This window comes from Lolium perenne, chromosome 6 (assembly GCF_019359855.2).
Source record: "Lolium perenne isolate Kyuss_39 chromosome 6, Kyuss_2.0, whole genome shotgun sequence".
NCBI classification, from domain to species: Eukaryota; Viridiplantae; Streptophyta; class Magnoliopsida; order Poales; family Poaceae; genus Lolium; species Lolium perenne.
This window is the reverse complement of record NC_067249.2, coordinates 246,030,398-246,039,311: the sequence shown is the minus strand read 5'-3', so window position 1 is coordinate 246,039,311 and position 8,914 is coordinate 246,030,398.

Here is an 8,914-nt window from a genome sequence, read left to right as displayed (position 1 = left end):
CTCCATGTTTTCATTCTGCTCTATAACTAGCATTTTTTGTTTAACTTTTCTGCACTATAGGTAGAATAGGGAAGGCCTCCAGTTCAGTTACTTGCAGAGCTGGCTGATAATTGATGAGTTTTGAAGGCCCGGTTCATTTACTTAGAGAGCTAACTGAGAAATGAGGAGTTTTACAGGTGGTTTTGATCATAACACGGGAAGAACAGACCAATTTCTTGGAAGTGGTGAAGTAAGAATATGTGCTTAACTATTAATTTTTGGAACTGTTTTTAGATTGTCATCGCATGATATTCCATCAATTTTCTTTGGCCATATTGTGCTTGCTGACTGTTCGCACCTTTCATATGCTGATGATTTTACTGATGAGTTAATTTTTGGTTTGTACCCTGTATTTTGCTGCTTCTGTTAGACATTTTGTATATATCACTGATATATCTACATTGTATTACAAATAGTTGTATTGTCAAATATGGTAAAAATTACTGATCTTCAAATATAAATTCCAGTAGATGAAAGTTAATGCCATCAAGTTATTGAACAAGCAACCGACTTCTTCAACTCTTCATGGTACTAGCAGGGTTGGAACTGATCTAAGTTGCTAAAATAGACTATTTTATGTTTGGCATGGAATTTGGTAGGTTGCCAGTTAACCCACTTTGTTGGGTCTTGCTTTCGCAATGGATTAGATGTTTTCTCATTTATTATCTAAGTTGTCTTTTAAAGTAAATTAACACATATTTTAGTATTAGTACCTTTACAAATATGTAGGTTTGTCCAGGCTTTTTGCAATCAAGGCCTTGTATAAAAATGGTGTGTCATGCGATAGCATCGGTGCATTTGGGTTGTTTGGCCGAGGCAGTTTGGAACTGTTAGGGGCTAACCACCTGATGATGATATAATGATGAATGCTCTCACAAAACTATTTGAATCATATGGTGTCTATAATGCCGCATCAAAGGTACTTCTTGAAATAAAACATCATTACTTATACCTTGGGCTGCCTTGAGAATTTGTTGATTCTTCTTGCTTGAAATTTTAGGAGTCACACACCTGAAGCATTGTTTCCTTGCCCATCTCTATGCTAGACTTTAATATGACAACAAGCAGTAAAGCAAGTTAGTTCAATTGAATTAAATTCGAGAGGATATCTCAAACAACATTACTACTAATAACATTTCCCTTCTATTTTTCTTCCTAATATGCTACACTAATTGTCGTGTCAAAAGCAACTATGGCTTCTACGTTTTGCTGCTGGTGCCTATGAACTTGCACGCATGCGCGAGGAAAGCAATTACTCTCGGTCAAAGCTCAAGAAGATTAGTTTTGAGGTTGTTGTTGTCTGGCGACAAGGGCTTTTTGATTATGCCAATTTGCTCTGTAATATAATATGGCTAAGAATCTTGCATTTTCACGGGCTGCCTTAAACATAAGGTTAGTGTGGTAGTTTTCAATGGACTTTATACAAGTTTGATGACTTCATTTGGGCCAGCTCTGCATACTCTGATATTAATGTATTAATAATACTTACACTTGAGGTGCATATGCAGTACATTGTCCAAAATATGTATAGGGACAGTATGATCGGTAGCTTAGATTTAAAAATTAAATCTACTATGTTATTAGTGGAATATTTAGTGAGTGTAGGTGATTTGTTCTCTTTTGAACTAATATTTTCGTTATTTCTACTAGGTGGGCATCTTTGAGCTGAAAGGAACTTGCTGGTCGAAGACTTGCCATCGGCTCAATTCATAAACACAATTACATCAACAATTGTATTATGTTCTATGTGTTTGCTCAACTCTTTTTTCGTTCATTATCCTTATAAGCCTTGTAATCTTTTTCTCAGATAAGAATAGTCATATAGTTGTATGATTGCTTCAAATTGTTAACCTTGAATAAAGATGTGTCTAGGAGGGTTCATTGAGCATACACTGAGCATACACCCTTTCTTGGGCAGAATGCTTTTCTCTTCAACATTTTTTGTTAAATCAAATGTTGACCTACAAATGTGATGGCCTTCTCTATGTGTGTTAGTTGTTTCTTTTAAAGATAGTCTTTGGGATACATAATTGTTTAATTACCTCACGAACCATCTATGAATCCTTTCTACCAAATGTAATCTTTGTGAAGGTCTGTGAATCCTTTCTACCGACTGTAATCTTCGTACATGCTTTCCGTGGTTGACCTTGGATTTTTTCATTATTCCTCTTTTTCTTCAAATTTGTTCCGCTCTTACTCTTTTTGGTCTTCTTCTGTCGTACAAAATGTAAATTGGCACGAATTCCACCTGATGGTGCGTTAAGGCTCATCCCTAAATCTCCTTCCATAGATTTGTTTATCTTGATTGAATCATTGAATGTTAGTTGCCACAATATATTCTCTTCTGCTTTCCTGTATATATAGATGTTTGTTACTCCGTTTATAAATTTTGTGAGTCGCTTCATTTTGTAAAACCAAAGAAAAGCATTATCACTTTCTCATCTATACATGAATTCTACGGGGTCGTGCGCCAAGGCGCACTTCAAAATCTAGTTTCTGATGAACTTTACAGTTTCTCTATAAACATATGCCAGTAATATTGGGGAAAATACAGTGGCCGAGCCAAGTGCAGAGCTACTGCACCCTACACAAGTAAACTCAATCTTGCATCCATCCAAAACCTAAAGAGATTTTAGTATATATACCCAAATAGGCTCATGATCCGTGAAAACTTCGTCCGTACCTCCGAGTTTCATCCAGAGTGTATGTTCTTGAGAATAATAAACATTTTTGAGATAGAAAGATAAAGGAGGCTGCATTGTTTGGAAACCTCCAAATTAAGATCGTAGCGGAAAATAAACGAAACAACAATATTTATATTTGAAAATAAACTAACTGTTTCCAGGGAACTCTTCGATCCAGCATGGAGTGTATGGAAAAGTTTCAAATGACCACTGATCATTAGGTAAGGAGTAGTTGAAGATGCTATAGCTCGTTGGGCATACATCCCCCAAGACTTGAAGCTTCGAGCTGCCTAAATGATAGGCTAATCCTGTCTCCAATGTGTGATGTTCCTCTGTGATGCTCAAGAAAACAATCTCTTTGTACGGGTGAAACCCGAGTATATCAACATGTCCACGGCGATCGCATTGTTTAACCTTGTAGTCTCCCTTGTCCAAGAGATCATCATAATAATCATCGTCATCATCAGAGTTCCATTCAAATTTCCCCTCGAAATAGTTTCCGCGTTTTACTTCTGGAAGAATAGAGTGGTCGCTAAGATTTTCTCTAAAAAAACTGTAGTTCGCATCCTCTAGGACCCATGGTCCACAAGCTTGCCGATCAAACACCTGACGTGCTAGCATGGGCTTAAGGTCATTATCGTGCTTCAAGATCCAGCTCATCTCACCATCTTGGTCATGCAGCATCCAAACTCTAAGACGACCACAAACTGATGCCAAATACACCCCTTTTTCCGATTTTCCTAGATACCTGATCCATGCCATATCCGTTGGTGTTCTGATTACTTTGTATTTCTGATCAGACAGTGTTATTCTACAAAATAAAATAGTAGTAGTTAGTTATTTGTAGAACCAATTATGCTACATTAAATAACACTGGTGGAAAAAGGGCCTTTGGTCGCGGTTCGCAACTGCCATTAGTCGCGGTTGCGCAACCGCGACCAAAGTAGCGCGACTAAAGGCCCCCCCCTTTAGTCGCGGTTCCTGCCCGTCCACGTGGGCGCCAGGCGGCCGTCCGGGCGGAGGACCTTTAGTCGCGGTTCTTCTGGCCAACCGCGACTAAAGGCCGCCGCAGGTTTAGGGTTTTAGGCCCCCCCTAAACCTGCCCCCCCCCCCCCCCTAAACATATTTTCTGTTTAATTTGTATATTGTTTTATTTCTTTTGTGCTTTATTGTAATTTTGAAGGAGTTTCACATATTCTACGGTACTACATATATACATGCATATGAATGTACAATTTCAAACAAATTTGAAATTAGAACCAAAAAGAATTCAAGAGGAATATACAATATATATTCAATATCATCGGATGACCATATACAAGTTTGAACAAGTTTCCATACATAATTTAATGCATGTATAGTTCTACGTCGTCGCAATGGTGTTCTCCTTTAGGATGGAGGACTTCCCTCCTGAACCATCCAGCTAGTTCCTCTTGAAGTGGTCGGAAGTGAGCTTCTGGACTAAGCATCGACCGGAGGTTATTCCTCTGAGCATTGAGATCACTCGGAACGCGCTCAGAGGTGTATCTCCGGATCATCTCACAGACATAGTATCCACACAGATTGGTTCCCGGTGGCTGCATATCGCTACCATTCTTAGCCTTTGACCGCATGAAATTTAGCTCTTTCTTGAATTCACCGACCTTTGTATCTGCGAACCGTCTCCAAACCCTACGAGGCAAAGAAAATTAAATGAACAAGAGAGTTATTAGTTAATTACTTGAAGCTTAATTAGGAAATGAACGAAATAGGCCGATCGATATAGAGCGCAAATGAATGAAAACAATTACTTTTGAATCATTTGTCTCATGTCGGCCCACTCCGCCTTATCCATATCCAGAGAGTCGTGGATGAGACATTCTGATTTGTCAACTTTAATTACTAGCAGAATCCAGTGGAACCTGCGGACACGATACATGCACAGTACGTCATGCATAACTCATCGATTAGCCGGCCACATACCATGCATGGAGTAAACAAAAGAGAATGTGCTCAAGACATAAACACTCACCCAAAATGGTAAGGAAATAGAATATCACTTTTGAGTTCCTGCTTATCAAGAAACCGCCACAGGTCTTTCTCCACGTCGGCGGGGTGATGTTTTAACGTATATCTATTAACGATGTGTGGGTCAATGAACCCAACATCATGGATGCTCCTTACTCTGCATTCCTTAATCTTCAATCTGCATGTATAATAGCGGACACAACAATATAGTTAGGACATATATATATATAGTGCAGGCAATATGAACGAGATGGGGTAGAAATAAATCACTTACAGAACGTAGCAACTGATGATAGATTTGTCGAGCTCGCGCAGATTGAAAAGCTGGAACAATTCACTCAGATGAATTTATACACAGTATTGTTTGAAGTGATGCTCATATCCAACTTCCGCATAAATATAATCTTTGGCGTTTTTATGTTTTATGTAACCCTTGTACTAGTTCAGCAGACATTTCATTTGTGGAGGTAGATCCTCTTCCTGCGCAGGCTCGACGAGAGGCCCATTCTTCACATATGTAAGTACTACCTCCTTCACTGGCGCCTCATCAAGGCCTAACAGTTCACGAAGAGTAATACCTAAGTTGGCCGCTTGTTCTCTGGCACTCGTTACAGTCAATCCCTGTGCTGCCGCAGCTTCTATGATTTCGGGGGCATCCGGACCGGCGGCTATCACTATAAGCGGGGCAATCGATTGTTTACTTTGTTCCCCGAGCTGGGCAACAACTCGTTTCCCGCTTTGTACACTTTGTAATTCCGCTTTATCGGCCTCCTCATTCTTCTCCTTGAATATGCGTGCCTGATTCTTTAGTTCACGTGCATAGTCGTCAGGCAGATTCTTCGCGGCTTGGGACGGTGCGTTCAAAAATGACTTAGCCCACTTCTTTTGCTCATCAGAAAATACTGGCTTGGGCTCGGGCTCTCTTTTCTTCTTGCAGGCCGCCTTCCATTTCTCTAAATCAGCAGTCGCGGCCGCCTCGACTTCCTCGGCACTACGTTCCCAAGGCCTCGTGGGGAGAGGCTTCAGTGATGGCTCCGGTACCTTTGTTTTCTTAGGTACGTAAGGGTCCGGGTTAATAATCCAGGACTGCTGCTTCTGCTTCTTCGCCGGAGGTGGATTGGGGGCGGCGTCGCACCCGCCGGGCGGACTAGGGGGCGGCGGCTGCTTACCCGCCGGAGGTGAATTGGGGGGCGGCGTCGGCTGACGTGAAGGAGGTGTAGGTGAAGCACCACCACCACCACCACCGCCACCGCCGCCACCACCACCACCGTAGGGGGGTGGACTTGTTGGCGCCTCGCCTGGAAACTTGATAAACTTCTTCTGCCATAGAATGAACTGGCGCTTGACATCTCCAAGTCTTTTCGCCCCTTCAGGTGTAGCAATGTCAATGTCCAGGTCCTCAAACCCTTGGACTATCTCCTCCACCGTGACACGAGCATAGCCATCTTGAATGGGGTTGTTGTGGTGGAGTGCTCCAGTGGTAAAGCATCGCCGATGGCTACCTTCATGGACATGTTCCCGATAGGATAATACAGATGACATGCTTTCATCTCCTTTATATCGTCCACGGGGTAGCGAGGAGGCTCCGGTGCAGTAATTTCGACCACCAGAGGCTCCGGTGCAGTAATTTCGATCGTCGGTGCACCAGTCGGTGAGGCCTCCGTGGAAGCCACGCTGCTTCTTCTCTGCTGCTGGCTTCTGAGATCCATTGGATGATCTTCATGCTGCGCCTGAGCTGCATCTCTTTCGGCTACTAGTACACTCACGGTTTTCTTCATCACATCCATTTCCGATACCAACTGCGCCACAACATCTGCATCCCGATCCATCTTTCTCTTACGGCTTCTGTAATCGTACGGGTCATCGTTCTGGGGGAACCCTACTTTCCACGGAATGGGCCCCATGCCTCGTACACGTCCTCCGTGTTCAGGATTCCCGAGGGCTTTTGTCAGGGCGTCGTTCTCTCTGTTGAACTTGATCCTCCCCTCTTGAGCATCCCTCATTGCCTCAATAAGCTTTTGGGTGGGTTTAATTATTTTGCCCTGATAAACACACTCCCCTATCTCCGGGTTCAGCGATCCCCCATGCCCGTACCACCAGCTTTTGGCCCTTGGGTCCCATCCCTCCGTACCTGGACGGATTCCTCGCGCCCTCAGCTCGTTCTCCATCTTCTCCCACCTAGGCTGCCAAAAGCGATACCCTCCTGGCCCCATAATATGATTGTACTCCTTCTTGGCCGCATTATCCTTATTTTTTTTCGATATTTCAAGGAACTGCTCCGATTTCTTTTGCTTCACAAATTCTGGCCAATCATGTTGCAGTTTCTCATATTGTCCTTTGAAATCCGGAGTCTTGCCCCGCTTGACAAAGTCATGGGTTAGATTTTGCTTGTATTTCCGGAATGCGTTGGACATCTTAGAAAGAGCGAACTGTTTGACTAGCTTGCACCTCTCCTTGTTTTCCTGAATCTTGTTACCCTTCTCATCGTATTTGCGGTATTCCGGAGGTAGAACGAAATGTTCCATAAGCTTGTTGAAGCAATCTTTTTTTGTTCTCTTATCGACAAAAGTGAAACCAAGACGTTCCTTCTTTGGCTCATTCCACTCCTGCACGGTGATCGAGACGTTGTCTCTAACAACGGCTCCGCATTGGTTGATAAACTTGGTGGCGTTCTTGCTGGGCTCCAGCGGCCTGCCGGTTGCTTCCTCGACAACCTCGATGGTGCATGTTTCTCCTGGTTTCATCGTCTTGGTTGCGCCACGCTTTGACGACGTACTCGATTTTTTCGACGATCCGGCCGAGGGCTAAAATAAGAAAGAGAGTCGCGCGCGTTAGTACACACATATTTATTCAAATCAGTTAGTTTGTATCACCAGAGGCTCAATGTATATATATACCTCGGCGCCGGAGGTGGTTGCTACTTCCAATTGAAGATCGTCGTTTATCGACGTTTCTTCGGCATCATCTTGCTGACGGCGCCCTTCATCTTCACCCTCAAGGTTCAGATAAGAAGAGATATCATCTTCTTCTTGTCCGGTCGGCACATATAGAATATCGCCTTTTATGATGCCGAACATATGGTCTTCAAGGTCCGGATCATAGTTGTCCAGAATCGGGTCAGCTCTATCGTCCGCCATATGTCAGTCCTGAAAACATGTAGTCAAAACAAATTAATTGTGTATATGCATTATCACATCTCTTCTACATATAAACAGAGAGGGCGACGAGGGAGGCGAGAGGGGCGACGCAGTGACCGCGTGACCGAGAGACCGGTGGCGGTGGCGAAAGGGCGGTGGCGGTGACGCGTATTAGATGTGTATATGCGGACGATCGACCTCGCCTCGCAGTGACCGCGTGACCGAGAGACCGGTGGCGGTGGCGAAAGGGCGGTGGCAGTGGAGGTGGCGGTGCCGATCCTCTCTCTCGTAAAAAAATAAAAAAAAACCCCGCGCGTATACGGAGGGGGCGGCGAGGGCCTCGCCGCCCCCTCCATATACACGCGGTGGCGGTGGCGAAAGGGCGCTGGCGAAAGGGCTAGATGGACTTAGCAAGATTCATGGAGTTGCTCAATGAAAAATAAATATGGGGCTAAGTTAAAAAACAAAGAAACTCTCTTGGAAAAAAAGAGTTGTAGTTCAAAATGCATTTAGTTGCGAATTTAGTTGCGAATTTAATTGCGAAATTAGTTGCGAATTTAGTTGCGAATTATCGAAGCATATTTAGTTGCGAATTTAAACTAGTACAATTCCATATACACGCGGTATAACTAATAATTTTTTAAAAAAAACTTATTAGTTACATTTTTAATTAAAAAAATTTAGTTACAAATTTAAAAAAAAAACAAAAAAAACAAAAAAAAAGTGTGATGGCCAGGCGCCCGGCCTGGCCCTCGTTCTTCGTCTCCGTAGCGGTACGGCCGCGGGCGCGCGGCAAGCGGCGACGAGCAGGCCGGGCGGCAAACACAAGCTGGCGGCGGACCGCGCGACAGCAGTGCTGCGGCGCGACGACAAAGCGGCGGCGACAGCATCGACGAGAGGGGCGCGCGCGCGCGGGGTCCTTACGGCGACAAACGAGGGCCTGCAAGGCGGCGGCGAACCGTGGCGGCGGCGGCGCGGCGTGGCACCCGACGACGAGGCGCGGCGGTTGGCGCGGCGCGCAAGACGGCAGAGGGCGGCGACGCGCGG